The sequence below is a fragment of the Mytilus californianus genome, unplaced genomic scaffold (assembly GCF_021869535.1).
Source record: "Mytilus californianus isolate M0D057914Y unplaced genomic scaffold, xbMytCali1.0.p SCAF_13, whole genome shotgun sequence".
NCBI lineage: Eukaryota > Metazoa > Mollusca > Bivalvia > Mytilida > Mytilidae > Mytilus > Mytilus californianus.
In genome coordinates this window covers 21,774,767-21,790,984 of record NW_026262615.1, presented here as the reverse complement: position 1 = coordinate 21,790,984, position 16,218 = coordinate 21,774,767, and the positions used below count along the sequence as shown (strand labels likewise).

Here is a 16,218-nt window from a genome sequence, read left to right as displayed (position 1 = left end):
TTTTCTTCGACTTATGTTTTATAAATTTTTTCTTAAAATGTCCTGTACCAAGTCAGGAGTAACCAGGCTGAAGCTAGCGAACAATAACTAGCGAACAATAAGCCAGCGAACAATAATGCGATATATCTAAAAACCGAAAAAATGAATTAGACAGCAACGGCCGTTAAATGAAAAATATTTAAACAGGCAGAAATTCCGTCCAAATATTGCAATTTCAACTCTATCATGAAATGGTATTTATCCCATCCATTGATAAAACAAGTCGCATCTCTTTTTAGTCTAATATTCAGTACCACAGTAAATCTGCATCTGTCAACGGATTATTTGTAGGTGTAAAACCACCAATGCACCCACTTCCATTTAGTACGTATGTAAAAGTAGTCCTTCCCTGTAAAATACAGCACCTTTGATGTCATTGTTTAATTGAACTAAGATACACATTTGCAGAAATGGGGGTTGGCCTATTCCATGGCTTCTTGAGAAAAATAATGAGGGGTGTCACGGGGTATGACTATATAGGTCTTGTAGAGGAGAAACAGGCGCATCTTTTGCGCAAGGTATCGAAGGGCGCTATGTTCAAAAATCTGAAACTAGAGCTCAAAATTTGAAAAAAAAAATTGTTAAAAACAGGGAGGTTGGCCTATTCCATGGTTTCTAGAGAAAAAATAATGAGGGGTGTTACGGGGTATGACTATATAGGTCTTGTAGAGGAGAAACAGGCGCATCTTTTGCGCAAGGTATTGAAGGGCGCTATGTTCAAAAATCTGAAACTAGAGCTCAAAATTTGAAATTTTTTTGTTAAAAAAAGGGGAAATGGCCTATTCCATGGCTTCTAGAGAAAAATAATGAGGAGTGTCACGGGGTATGACTATATAGGTCTTGTAGAGGAGAAACAGGCGCATCTTTTGCGCAAGGTATCGAAGGGCGCTATGTTAAAAAATCTGAAACTAGAGCTCAAAATTTGAAAAAAAAAATTGTTAAAAACAGGGGGGTTGGCCTATTCCATGGTTTCTAGAGAAAAAATAATGAGGGATGTCACGGGGTATGACTATATAGGTCTTGTAGAGGAGAAACAGGCGCATCTTTTGCGCAAGGTATTGAAGGGCGCTATGTTCGAAAATCTGAAACTAAAGCTCAAAATTTGAAAAAAAAAATTGTTAAAAACAGGGGGTTGGCCTATTCAATGGCTTCTAGGGAAAAATAATGAGGGGTGTCACGGGGTATGACTATATAGGTCTTATAGAAGAGAAACAGGCGCATCTTTTGCTCAAGGTATCGAAGGGCGCTATGTTCAAAAATCTGAAACTAGAGCTCAAAATTTGAAAAAAAAATGTTAAAAACAGGGGGGTTGGCCTATTCAATGGCTTCTACAGAAAAAAAATGAGGGGTGTCACGGGGTATGACAATATAGGTCTTGTAGAAGAGAAACAGGCGCATCTCTTGCGCAAGGTTTCGAAGGGCGCTATGTTCAAAAATCTGAAACTAGAGCTCAAAATTTGAAAAAAATTGTTAAATACAGGGGGGTTGGCCTAGTCCATGGCTTCTAGAGAAAAATAATGAGGGGTGTCACGGGGTATGACTATAAAGGTCTTGTAGAGGAGAAACAGGCGCATCTCGTGCGCAAGGTATCGAAGGGCGCTATGTTCAAAAATCTGAAATTAGAGCTCAAAATTTGAAAAAAATTGTTAAAACAGGGGGGTTGGCCTATTCCATGGTTTTTAGAGAAAAATAATGAGGGATGTCACGGGGTATGTCTATATAGGTCTTGTAGAGGAGAAACAGGCGCATCTTTTGCGCAAGGTATCGAAGGGCGCTATGTTCAAAAATCTGAAACTAGAGCTCAAAATTTGAAAAAAAAGTGTTAAAAACAAGGGGGTTGGCCTATTCCATGGCTTCTAGAGAAAAATGATGAGGAGTGTCACGGGGTATGACTATATAGGTCTTGTAGAAGAGAAACAGGCGCATTTTTTGCGCAAGGTATCGAAGCGCGCTATGTTCAAAAATCTGAAACTAGAGCTCAAAATTTGAAAAAAAAATGTTAAAAACAGGGGGAATGGCCTATTCCATGGCTTCTAGAGAAAAATAATGAGGGGTGTCACGGGGTATTACTATATAGGCCTTGTAGAGGAGAAACAGGCGCATCTTTTGCGCAAGGTATTGAAGGGCGCTATGTTCAAAAATCTGAAACTAGAGCTCAAAATTTGAAAAAAAAATTGTTAAAAACAGGGGGGTTGGCATATTCCATGGCTTCCACAGAAAAATAATGAAGGGTGTCACGGGGTATGACTATATAGGTCTTGTAGAGGAGAAACAGGCGCATCTTTTGCGCAAGGTATCGAAGGGTGCTATGTTAAAAAATCTGAAACTAGAGCTCAAAATTTGAAAAAAAATTGTTAAAAACAGGGGGAATGGCCTATTCCATGGCTTCTAGAGAAAAATAATGAGGGGTGTCACGGGGTATGACTATATAGGTCTTGTAGAAGAGAAACAAGCGCATCTTTTGCGCAAGGTAACGAAGGGCACTATCTTCAAAAATCTGAAACTAAAGCTCAAAATTTGAAAAAAAAAATATTAAAAACAGGGGGTTAGCCTATTCCATGGCTTCTAGAGAAAAATAATGAAGGATGTCACGGGGTATGACTATATAGGTCTTGTAGAGGAGAAACAGGCGCATCTCTTGCGCAAGGTATTGAAGGGTGCTATGTTCAAAAATCTGAAACTAGAGCTCCAAATTTGAAAAAAAAAAATTGTTAAAAACAGGGTGTTGGCCTATTCAATGCTTCTAGGGAAAAATAATGAGGGGTGTCACGGGATATGACTATATAGGTCTTGTAGAAGAGAAACAGGCGCATCTCTTGCGCAAGGTTTCGAAAGGCGCTATGTTAAAAAATCTGAAACTAGAGCTCAAATTTGAAAAAAAAATGTTAAAAACAGGGGGGTTGGCCTATTCCATGGCTTCTACAGAAAAATAATGAGGGGTGTCACGGGGTATGACAATATAGGTCTTGTAGAAGAGAAACAGGCGCATCTCTTGCGCAAGGTATCGAAGGGCGCTATGTTCAAAAATCTGAAACTAGAGCTCAAAATTTGAAAAAAAGTGTTAAAAACAGGGGGGTTGGCCTATTCCATGGTTTCTAGAGAAAAATAATGAGGAGTGTCACGGGGTATGACTATATAGGTCTTGTGGAGGAGAAACAGGCGCATCTTTTGCGCAAGGTATCGAAGGGTGCTATGTTCAAAAATCTGAAACTAGAGCTCAAAATTTGATAAAAATTGTTACAAACAGGGGGTTAGCCTATTCCATGGCTTCTAGAGAAAAAAAATTAGGGGTGTCACGGGGTATGCCTATATAGGTCTTGTAGAGGAGAAACAGGCGTATCTCTTGCGCAAGGTATCGAAGGGCGCTATGTTCAAAAATCTGAAACTAGAGCTCAAAATTTGAAAAAAAGTGTTAAAAACAGGGGGGTTCGCATATTCCATGGCTTCCACAGAAAAATAATGAGGGGTGTCACGGGGTATGACTATATAGGTCTTGTAGAAGAGAAACAGGCGCATCTTTTGCGCAAGGTATCGAAGGGTGCTATGTTCAAAAATCTGAAACTAGAGCTCAAAATTTGAAAAAAATTGTTACAAACAGGGGGTTAGCCTATTCCATGGCTTCTAGAGAAAAAAAATTAGGGGTGTCACGGGGTATGCCTATATAGGTCTTGTAGAGGAGAAACAGGCGTATCTCTTGCGCAAGGTATCGAAGGGCGCTATGTTCAAAAATCTGAAACTAGAGCTCAAAATTTGAAAAAAAGTGTTAAAAACAGGGGGGGTTGGCCTATTCCATGGCTTCTAGAGAAAAATAATGAGGGGTGTCACGGAGTATGACTATATAGGTCTTGTAGAAGAGAAACAGGCGCATCTCTTGTGCGAGGTATCGAACGGCGCTATGTTCAAAAATATGAAACTAGAGCTCAAAATTTGAAAAAAAATTGTTAAAAACACGGGGGTTGGCCTATTCCATGGTTTCTAGAGAAAAATAATGAGGGGTGTCACGGGGTATGACTATATAGGTCTTGTAGAGGAGAAACAGGCGCATCTTTTGCTCAAGGTATCGAAGGGCGCTATGTTCAAAAATCTGAAACTAGAGCTCAAAATTTGAAAAAAAATTGTTAAAAAAAGGGGAAATGGCCTATTCCATGGCTTCTAGAGAAAAATAATGAGGGGTGTCACAGGGTATGACTATATAAGTCTTGTAGAGGAGAAACAGGCGCATCTTTTGCGCAAGGTATCGAAGGGCGCTATGTTCAAAAATCTGAAACTAGAGCTCAAAATTTAAAAAAAAAAATTGAAAAAACAGGGGGTACGCCTATTCAATGGCTTCTAGGGAAAAATAATGAGGGGTGTCACGGGGTTTGACTATATACGTCTTGTAGAGGAGAAACAGGCGCATCTTTTGCGCAAGGTATTGAAGGGCGCTATGTTCAAAAATCTAAAACTAGAGCTCAAAATTTGAAAAAAAATTTGTTAAAAACAGGGGGTTGGCCTATTCAATGGCTTCTAGGGAAAAATAATGAAGGGTGTCACGGGGTATGACTATATAGGTCTTGTAGAAGAGAAACAGGCGCATCTTTTGCGCAAGGTATCGAAGGGCGCTATGTTCAAAAATCTGAAACTAGAGCTCAAAATTTGAAAAAAAATGTTAAAAACAGGGGGATTGGCCTATTCCATGGCTTCTACAGAAAAATAATGAGGGGTGTCACGGGGTATGTCTATATAGGTCTTGTAGAAGAGAAACAGGCGCATCTTTTGCGCAAGGTATCGATTGGCGCTATGTTCAAAAATCTGAAACTAGAGCTCAAAATTTGAAAAAAAATGTTAAAAACAGGGGGGTTGGCCTATTCCATGGCTTCTAGAGAAAAATAATGAGGGGTTTCACGGGGTTTGACTATATAGGCCTTGTAGAGGAGAAACAGGCGCATCTCTTGCGCAAGGTATCGAAGGGCGCTATGTTCAAAAATCTGAAACTAGAGCTCAAAATTTGAAAAATAAATTGTTAAAAACAGGGGTTGGCCTATTCCATGGCTTCCACAGAAAAATAATGAGGGGTGTCACGGGATATGACTATAAAGGTCTTGTAGAGGAGAAACAGGCGCATCTTTTGCGCAAGGTATCGAAGGGCGCTATGTTCAAAAATCTGAAACTAGAGCTCAAAATTTGAAAAAAATTTGTTAAAAACAGGGGGTTGGCCTATGCCATGGCTTCTAGAGAAAAATAATGAGGGGTGTCACGGGGTATGACAATATAGGTCTTGTAGAAGAGAAACAGGCGCATCTCTTGCGCAAGGTTTTGAAGGGCGCTATGTTAAAAAATCTGAAACTAAAGCTCAAAATTTGAAAAAATTGTTAAAAACAGGGGGGTTGGCCTATTCCTTGGTTTCTAGAGAAAAATAATGAGGGGTGTCACGGGGTATGTCTATATAGGTCTTGTAGAAGAGAAACAGGCGCATCTTTTGCGCAAGGTATCGATTGGAGCTATGTTCAAAAATCTGAAACTAGAGCTCAAAATTTGAAAAAAAAAATGTTAAAAACAGGGGGGTTGGCCTATTCCATGGCTTCTAGAGAAAAATAATGAGGAGTGTAACGGGGTTTGACTATATAGACCTTGTAGAGGAGAAAAAGGCGCATCTTTTGCGCAAGGCATCGAAGGGCGGTACGTTCAAAAATCTGAAACTAGAGCTCAAAATTAAAAAAAAATAATTAAAAAAACAGGGGGTTGGCCTATTGCATGGCTTCTAGAGAAAAATAAGGAGGGATGTCACGGGTTATGACTATATAGGTCTTGTAGAGGAGAAAAAGGCACATCTCTTGTGCAAGGTATCGAAGGGCGCTATGTTCAAAAATCTGAAACTAGAGCTCAAAATTTGAAAAAAAATTGTTAAAAACAGGGGGAATGGCCTATTCCATGGTTTCTAAAGAAAAATAATGAGGGGTGTCACGGGGTATGACTATATAGGTCTTGTAGAGGAGAAACAGGAGCATCTTTTGCGCAAGGTATCGAAGCGCGCTATGTTCAAAAATCTGAAACTAGAGCTCAAAATTTGAAAAAAAAATTGTTAAAAACAGGGGGTTGGCCTATTCAATGGCTTCTAGGGAAAAATAATGAAGGGTGTCACGGGGTATGACTATATAGGTCTTGTAGAAGAGAAACAGGCGCATCTTTTGCGCAAGGTATCGAAGGGCGCTATGTTAAAAAATCTGAAACTAGAGCTCAAAATTTGAAAAAAATTGTTACAAATAGGGGGGTTGGCCTATTCCTTGGTTTCTAGAGAAAAATAATTAGGGGTGTCACGGGGTATGTCTATATAGGTCTTGTAGAAGAGAAACAGGCGCATCTTTTGCGCAAGGTATCGATTGGCGCTATGTTCAAAAATCTGAAACTAAAGCTCAAAATTTGAAAAAAAATGTTAAAAACAGGGGGGTTGGCCTATTCCATGGCTTCTAGAGAAAAATAATGAAGGGTGTCACGGGGTTTGACTATATAGGCCTTGTAGAGGAGAAACAGGCGCATCTCTTGCGCAAGGTATCGAAGGGCGCTATGTTCAAAAATCTGAAACTAGAGCTCAAAATTTGAAAAATAAATTGTTAAAAACAGGGGGTTGGCCTATTCCATGGCTTCCACAGAAAAATAATGACGGGTGTCACGGGGTATGACTATAAAGGTCTTGTAGAGGAGAAACAGGCGCATATTTTGCGCAAGGTATCGAAGGGCGCTATGTTCAAAAATCTGAAACTAGAGCTCAAAATTTGAAAAATAAATTGTTAAAAACAGGGGGTTGGCCTATTCCATGGCTTCCACAGAAAAATAATGAGGGGTGTCACGGGGTATGACTATAAAGGTCTTGTAGAGGAGAAACAGGCGCATCTTTTGCGCAAGGTATCGAACGGCGCTATGTTCAAAAATCTGAAACTAGAGCTCAAAATTTGAAAAAAATTTGTTAAAAACAGGGGGTTGGCGTATTCCATGGCTTCTAGAGAAAAATAATGAGGGGTGTCACGGGGTATGACAATATAGGTCTTGTAGAAGAGAAACAGGCGCATCTCTTGCGCAAGGTTTTGAAGAGCGCTATGTTAAAAAATCTGAAACTAGAGCTCAAAATTTGAAAAAAATTGTTAAAAACAGGGGGGTTGGCCTATTCCTTGGTTTCTAGAGAAAAATAATGAGGGGTGTCACGGGGTATGTCTATATAGGTCTTGTAGAGAAGAAAAAGGCGCATCTCTTGCGCAAGGAATCGAAGGGCGCTATGTTCAAAAATCTGAAACTAGAGCTCAAAATTTGAAAAAAAATGGTTAAAAACAGGGGGAATGGCCTATTCCATGGTTTCTAAAGAAAAATAATGAGGGGTGTCACGGGATATGACTATATAGGTCTTGTAGAGGAGAAACAGGCGCATCTTTTGCGCAAGGTATCGATTGGCGCTATGTTCAAAAATCTGAAACTAGAGCTCAAAATTTGAAAAAAAAATGTTAAAAACAGGGGGGTTGGCCTATTTCATGGCTTCCACAGAAAAAAAATGAGGGGTGTCACGGGGTATGACTATATAGGTCTTGTAGAGGAGAAACAGGCGCATCTTTTGCGCAAGGTATCGATTGGCGCTATGTTCAAAAATCTGAAACTAGAGCTCAAAATTTGAAAAATAAATTGTTAAAAACAGGGGGTTGGCCTATTCCATGGCTTCCACAGAAAAATAATGAGGGGTGTCACGGGGTATGACTATAAAGGTCTTGTAGAGGAGAAACAGGCGCATCTTTTGCGCAAGGTATCGAAGGGCGCTATGTTCAAAAATCTGAAACTAGAGCTCAAAATGTGAAAAAAATTTGTTAAAAACAGGGGGTTGGCCTATTCCATGGCTTCTAGAGAAAAATAATGAGGGGTGTCACGGGGTATGACAATATAGGTCTTGTAGAAAAGAAACAGGCGCATCTCTTGCGCAAGGTTTTGAAGAGCGCTATGTTAAAAAATCTGAAACTAGAGCTCAAAATTTGAAAAAAATTGTTAAAAACAGGGGGGTTGGCCTATTCCTTGGTTTCTAGAGAAAAATAATGAGGGGTGTCACGGGGTATGTCTATATAGGTCTTGTAGAAGAGAAACAGGCGCATCTTTTGCGCAAGGTATCGATTGGCGCTATGTTCAAAAATCTGTAACTAGAGCTCAAAATTTGAAAAAAAAATGTTAAAAACAGGGGGGTTGGCCTATTCCATGGCTTCTAGAGAAAAATAATGAGGGGGTGTCACGGGGTTTGACTATATAGGCCTTGTAGAGAAGAAACAGGCGCATCTTTTGCGCAAGGTATCGAAGGGCGGTATGTTCAAAAATCTGAAACTAGAGCTCAAAATTTAAAAAAAATAATTAAAAAAACAGGGGGTTGGCCTATTGCATGGCTTCTAGAGAAAAATAAGGAGGGATGTCACGGGTTATGACTATATAGGTCTTGTAGAGGAGAAAAAGGCGCATCTCTTGCGCAAGGTATCGAAGGGCGCTATGTTCAAAAATCTGAAGCTAGAGCTCAAAATTTGAAAAAAAAATTGTTAAAAACAGGGGGAATGGCCTATTCCATGGTTTCTAAAGAAAAATAATGATGAGGGGTGTCACGGGATATGACTATATAGGTCTTGTAGAGGAGAAACAGGCGCATCTTTTGCGCAAGGTATCGAAGCGCGCTATGTTCTAAAATCCGAAACTAGAGCTCAAAATTTGAAAAAAAAAATATGAAAAACAGGGAGTTGGCCTATTGCATGGCTTCTAGAGAAAAATAAGGAGGGATGTCACGGGGTATGACTATATAGGTCTTGTAGAGGAGAAACAGGCGCATCTTTTGCGCAAGGTATCGAAGCGCGCTATGTTCAAAAATCTGAAACTAGAGCTCAAAATTTGAAAAAAAAATTGTTAAAAACAGGGGGTTGGCCTATTCAATGGCTTCTAGGGAAAAATAATGAGGGGTGTCACGGGGTATGACTATATACGTCTTGTAGAAGAGAAACAGGCGCATCTTTTGCGCAAGGTATCGAAGGGCGCTATGTTAAAAAATCTGAAACTAGAGCTCAAAATTTGAAAAAAATTGTTAAAAACAGGGGGGTTGGCCTATTCCTTGGTTTCTAGAGAAAAATAATGAGGGGTGTCACGGGGTATGTCTATATAGGTCTTGTAGAAGAGAAACAGGTGCATCTTTTGCGCAAGGTATCGAAGGGCGCTATGTTCAAAAATCTGAAACTAGAGCTCAAAATTTGAAAAAAAAATGTTCAAAACAGGGGGTTGGCCTATTCCATGGTTTCTAGAGAAAAATAATGAGGGGTGTCACGGGATATGACTATATAGGTCTTGTAGAGGAGAAACAGGCGCATCGTTTGCGCAAGGTATCGAAGGGCGCTATGTTCAAAAATCTGAAACTAGAGCTCAAAGTTTGAAAAAAAATTGTTAAAAACAGGGGAAATGGCCTATACCATAGCTTCTAGAGACAGATAATCAGGGGTGTCACGGGATATGACTATATAGGTCTTGTAGAAGAGAAACAGGCACATCTTTTGCGCAAGGTATCGAAGGGCGCTATGTTCAAAAATCTGGAACTAGAGCTCAAAATTTGAAAATTTTTTTATTAAAAACAGGAGGAATGGCCTATTCCATGGCTTCTAGAGAAAAATAATGAGGGGTGTCACGGGGTATGACTATATAGGTCTTGTAGAGGAGAAACAGGCGCATCTATTGCGCAAGGTATTGAAGGGCGCTATGTTCAAAAATCTGAAACTAGAGCTCAAAATTTGAAAAAAAATTGTTAAAAACAAGGGGGTTGGCCTATTCTATGGGTTCTAGAGAAAAATAATGAGGGGTGTCACGGGATAGGACTATATAGGTCTTGTAGAGAAGAAACATGCGCATCTTTTGCGCAAGGTATCGAATGGCGCTATGTTAAAAAATCTGAAACTAGGGCTCAAAATTTAAAAAAAAAAGGAAAAAACAGAGGCGGTTGGCCTATTGGTGTAATACCTCCATTGATTTTCTTTTTTTTTTTTTTTTTAAATTTGCAGTTTTCAAAAAAATGTGGAGAATTTATCTTTGTTTAGCATAACATTTCATTGCATATAAGAAAATAACTATCACTTTCAGTTAACCAATCAAATTTGCCCCTTATTTAACCTTTGTACAAGCTTTAGTAACCATGCAACCTCAAGTTTCCAAAATATTCTATAGAAACCCCAAATAAAACAATAATGATTCTTTGAAATACCCAAGATACATGTATATGTTTATGACCCAGAAATATTTTACTGCAATAAAATGATGGATTAATTACCTACAACTGTCAAATTCAAGGGAATATTTTTTTCGACCTATTTTTGTATGCAACCGGATGTGACGTGCCATGATTTGGTGGTATTACACCTGAAGAAGACATTTTTATTCAATAAACTGAAAGGGATTTTTTCCTTTGTAATACTGTTTTTTTCAAGCATTCCTGTCATGTTTTGTCATAATCATTTCAATAGTTTGAGAAAAATCTAGTATAATGTACGACGACATCTTCAGCGATTCGTGCAAAATGTCTTCGAAAAATCCAAACCAAGCCGCATCATGATAGAATATAGTGTGGACCAATAATGATTAAATATTTATCTCATCTGTCTACAAACAGTTGAATTTGATACAAAAGATGACTTTAGGATGATAAATACCACTAATGGATCCTTTGTCTTTTTGATAAGGTCTCTTTTGGTACATTTATACATGTCATTTCCTCAAAATTTCAACTTTTCAGGCCAATAATTAAAAATAATGAAGTAACTTTCACTCATTTATGATAGAAATGTTATAATAAATTACATTGAGTAATTGAAGTATTCAAGCAGAATGAACAATCCATATAAAAGTTTACTGGAGGTTTTAATAAGTCCTTACGTAAAACTTAAATTTACGCTGCGTTCCAGAGAGGGACATAAAAAGCTTCTCTATTAGTGAATAATTTGTTGGTACTGCTTTAAAAAATAATCACATTTACTTATAATTATTTATTTATTAAAATATTTCTGAGAGAAAACTTTCTAATATAGCAGAATATAAGAAAAAAAGGAGAAAAAGCTCCCCAAAACACCGTGAAGTATGGCTTGTTCTGTTAACTAATATTCATGGTAGAGTTCAATTTCAAGAAAATGTTCTCATAAAATATGTTTTGGAGACTCAATCCACTCAGAATATTTCATTATTTGTAATATTTCACTTGAATAGCAAGAAATTTTAACACATGAGAGTACTCACAAGGTCAAAGGTGCATATACAGCACCCCATATTAGGTATAATACCACCATTGATTTTCCCCTATTAGTCTTTTTAAAATTTGCACTTTTCAAAAAATTGTGCAGAATTTATCTTTGTTTCAAATTAAAAAAATACTTGGCATGAGTAAAGTTTTATCCTGTCCAGTACTATAGAAAAAAATTCACATAAAATTTCATTGCATATAAGAAAATAACCATTACTGTCAGTTAACCAATCAAATTTCCCCCCTTATATAACCTGTGTACAAGCTTTAGTAACCATGCAACCTCAAGTTTCCAAAATATTCTACAGAAACCCAAAATAAAAAAAACTGATGCTTTGCAATAAAATGATGAATTAATTACCTACAACTGTCAAATTCCAGGGAATATTTTTTCGACCTATTTTCGTATGCAACCGGATGTGACGTACCATGCATTAATTGGTGGTATTACACCTATTCAATGGCTTCTAGAGACAAAAATAATGTGGAGTTTCACGGGGTATAGCTATATAGGTGTTGTAGAGGAGAAACAGGAGCATGGTTTGCGCAAGGTTTCGAGTTGCGCTTTGTCCAAAAACTGAAACTAGGGCTCGGAATTTCAAAAAAAAATTGGGAATAAACAACTGGAATTTGCCTATTCCATAGCCTCTGGAAAAAATAATGAGGGATGTCGCGGGGTAAGACTATAAAGGTCTTGTAGAGTGCACACAGGCGCATAGTTTGCGCAAAGCTTCAAGAGGTGCTATATTTAATTATGTCGAAAGGAACCAAAATTTAGTGAGGAACAAAGCCAACTCAAATGTCAGACAAGAACGTGAAAATCGTGAAAAAGACATATCAGAGTCAGCAAAGAAGAATTTCTTGTCATATGAAGTCGAAATGAAAATCCAAATTCCCCCATCCGAATTATATGATGAAAGAGATTGTAAAATGTGTTATATAAGTACTGATAAAAAGAAGGCTGAACACTGGCTGAATTTTTTTCAAGGGTATTTCGAAAAAGAAAACGATGAAGATGAAGGAACTTTAGTGCGAAGGCCAGCTGGTATACAACCTAAAAATCTATATTCTATTACAGACTTAATAGACAGTCTACTTTGTATTATTTTCAAAAGTCTATTTATATCAGAGGTTTTGTACCAGAATAAAACAAAATCAACAAAGAGTACTGAGTTGTTAAAAAGATATGATAGTAAAACTACATACAGACCAGTTAACTTTATCATTGACAATCCAAGCGCCACATTCTTAAAGACGGTATAAGTACCATCGTCCACGTGCGTGCATTGTCTGATATAAATAAATGTTTACTAGGCAAAAATAGAAACGTTACCCTGGTTTTTAATTAAAAGAATTTACATATATTAATTTATAATATTTTCAAGATTAAAACCAGTGACCTGAATGATTTATCTATCATTTACTAATTTGTTAAAAATTCGAAGACGACGTTACGTCATTTTCTGATTTTAAACAAATAAGCATTTTTTCAAACATTTACTTGTATCAAGATGGAATTGAGTTGTCCTTTTGGTCATTAAATGTGTCGAGCACTATTGTTAACAAAAGGTCGCATTAAAAAATTGAAAAAGTTACACGTAAGTCAATGCCACGTCTACGTCATAATGAGAGAGAACGAGCTATTGTGTTTTTGGCAGCAAAAATGACTCTAATACAGGTTGCAAATCATCCCAATGTCTCTAGAATGAATATTGAAAGGCTTAAGACTCGTCTTAGAGATACTGGCACGACAAATAATCGTCCCCGAGGTTGCAGGCAACGTGAAACGAAGTTACGGCAAATCAGTCACATCCGCATTATTCATCTCCGGAATCGATTTGTAAACTTGTCACAAACAGCACGACAAACTCATGGAAGAAACCAAAACAGGCTTTATTCCAACACAGTTTGTAACCGACTGCATCAAGTTTGCCTAAGAGCTCATCGTCCGTTGAAGGGACCTATCCTTACGCAACGTCACAGGATGTCACGACTTGAATGGACTCGGGTACGGATTCGATGGAATAGGCTAACATGGAGACAAGTCCTTTTTACCGATGAATAGAAATTCAACTTGACATTTAGCGACGGCAAAGCCAGTGTCTACCGGAGGTGCAATGCATGATTTTCTGATGCGTGCGTACAGGAAACGGATCTGTTTGAGGGTGGCGGAATTATTGTATGGGACGGAATAACCTACCAGGAACGCACCGATCTGACAATTATTGAAGGTAACCTAAATGCAAAAAGGTATAGGAACGAAATTTGGCTCCACTCGTTCTCCCGTTTCTCCGAAGGCATCGTTTTGACCACGTTTTTCAGCATTCGTGTGTTGCTGTGGCCAGCAATGTCTCCAGATTATCGCCAATGGAACATTTTTGCGACGAACTTGAACGACCCATCAGAAAGAGCCAAAATCCATAGGAAACGCTCGCCAATCTCCGAACAGCATTTTTCAGGGAATGGAACAACACAAACGGCCATTGATAAAGAGGGATGATCATGGGTAGATCCTTCAAATACTGGAACATGAACGACAACTATATCACCATTCTGAAAGCTCCGAGGGCCAGTTCGGATGCTGTAATGAAATGATGGGTTATTAAAAAAGTAAAAGACAGCACGTATGAAACCTAGTGCGACCAGATTTAAACGGATATAAAATGAATGAAGATAGAATATGATGCAGCAATCAAAGAACATGAGAAAAAATAATGGACAAGCTGGAAAAGTGTGACCACAAACTCAAACATGCAGAACCATTTGATTAGTTAACTTCACGAAAATAAAATGGCAGAGGACAAGGTGATGAATTTTGGTATGCAAAGAAATAGTAAGAACAAGAAAGAGAAATTCAATAGATTGACGGAGTGAGATGTGTTAAAATAAACTAGAGTAGATATCGAGATCTTAAAAATTGAGGGTAATACGTTGCATCATAATCATACCTCTCGTAAATACCACACACATGACGTTTACTATGTGTCGCACTTAATGTAATGTCACGTCACTTTGACATGTTACTATGACTAGTACATCTATCACATAGTCAAGAAGTCTTTTATTTCTATCTTAAGAAGGGAAAATGGATACAAAGCTGAAAGCCATTCGTTTCGGACATAAACGAGCACTTACAAGACTTTGGAAGAATTTAGGAGACATAACTGCAGAGATAGTTTCGGTATAGAAATTGAGGAAGTCACAGCTATTTTAGATTCCGTGTCACAGAAAAGTGATATTCAGAAAGGTCTTAATGATAGAAGCTTGCTCGGATGAAGACGTGGTGGAAGAAATTCAGCAAACAGATCAGATCATGTTCGTTTACATTAAAAAAAACCGTCAAATTAAAAACTCATTCAATCCTCACAATCAACTAGTCATAATTTACCCGTCAATACTACCGGTTTTCAAGCTAGTCATTTTACTTTCTCTGATACACCCATACATATCATGATTTCATCTACAGGCAATAATGTAACCGCAAGCGACTCCTCTCAATAGAACCCGCACGCCAATTGATTCAGGTCGACACCTCTTGTACAATAAAATGCAGCATAGTTTTATACTAGTAACCCTGCTATATCAGAGAAAACCGTTAAACCCATTGGTTACTAGTCACCTTTACATTCTCATAACCTTTACAGTCTTGGAGAATCATCAAGAATATAGACCTTCTAGAGAAACTACCAACGCCAGATGAGGGTACCATTCATAATCTATGCGGATTTTGAGTGCTTTACGGAAAAAATGGACACCTGCCAGCTAGATCCAATACGAGCCTTCACCAAGGCATATCAACTGCATCAGCCATCTGGATTCTGTTACCGCATAAAATATGTCCACGGTGACTACAAAGATTCAGTCGTTTACTGTGGAGAAGATGCAGCCAAGACATTTGTGGAGTGTATGAAAAAGGAAATCGGAGAAATTGCCAAAACCTATGAAACCAAAATTGCGATGGTAATGACGGATGAAGATAATGAGAATTTAGCGGCGAGCACACTCTGTCACATTTGTGGTAACACTTTGGGTGGGGATAAGGTTCGGGATCACAATCATCTTACTGGCAAATATCGAGGTGCACCACACAATGAGTGTAATTTAGCGTTTCAGCTACCCAAACTTGTCCCCATCGTATTTCATAATTTGAGTGCGTATGATGCCCATTTATTTGTGAGGGAATTAGGATTCGGAGAAGGAAAGATTAACTGTATCCCCAATACCGATGAAAAATATATTAGCTTCTCCAAGAAGGTTGGAGATATCGAGATGAGGTTTATTGACTCCATGCGATTCCTACTCTCCTCCATTGAAATCTTGACAAAGAATCTGACCAAGGATAAATTCAAGGCAACGCAGAAGTGTTTCGGTGATCACACCGAACTGATGATTAGGAAGGGAGTATATCCATACGATTATGTAGATAGTCCCACCAAGCTGGAGGAAACACAGCTACCATCTAAAGAGGCGTTTTTCAACAAACTTCGCGGTGAACATGTTTCCAATGAAAATTACGCCCACGCCCAGCTGGTGTTCAAGGAATTAAGTTGCCGGACGATGCAAGCGTATCACAATCTTTACTTGGAAAGTGATGTCGCCTTACTAGAAGATGTTTTCGAGAATTTCAGGGATAACTGTATGAAAACTAACAAGCTCGATCCCGCACACTATTTCACATCCCCAGGGCTATCTTACGAAGCGATGCTAAAATACAGCAGGATCCGACTGGAACTTCTGGCCGATCCGGATATGCTGTTAATGTTCGAAAATGCGACTAGGGGAGGTGTGGCCATGATATCTCACCGACTCGGAAAGGCCAATAATCTATGTATGAGTAATTACGATCCATCGCAGCCAACCAAGTTTATGACCTACCTAGATGCAAACAATTATGGTGGGACTATGGCACAACCCCCTCCCAC

At 38.5% G+C, this 16,218-nt stretch overlaps 1 long non-coding RNA gene across 21 annotated transcripts; it reads left to right on the top strand.

Annotated features, from left to right (window-relative positions):
- The first annotated feature begins 155 nt into the window (after positions 1-155).
- On the top strand, positions 156-9,982 carry LOC127723370 (uncharacterized). 21 transcript variants are annotated; one of them, XR_007992033.1, is made up of 11 exons: positions 156-1,094; positions 1,273-1,977; positions 2,155-2,332; positions 3,041-3,216; positions 3,392-3,567; positions 3,743-3,881; positions 4,766-4,979; positions 5,862-6,215; positions 6,568-6,706; positions 7,590-7,766; positions 8,119-8,297. It is a non-coding gene; the product is annotated as an uncharacterized LOC127723370 (long non-coding RNA). The 21 variants fall into 21 exon arrangements; XR_007992042.1 differs by lacking the exons at positions 7,590-7,766; positions 8,119-8,297 and adding an exon at positions 9,651-9,982 and having other exon boundaries at positions 156-737; positions 6,568-6,995; XR_007992039.1 differs by lacking the exons at positions 7,590-7,766; positions 8,119-8,297 and adding an exon at positions 9,651-9,982 and having other exon boundaries at positions 156-876; positions 1,412-1,977; positions 6,568-6,995.
- Positions 9,983-16,218: the final 6,236 nt, after the last annotated feature.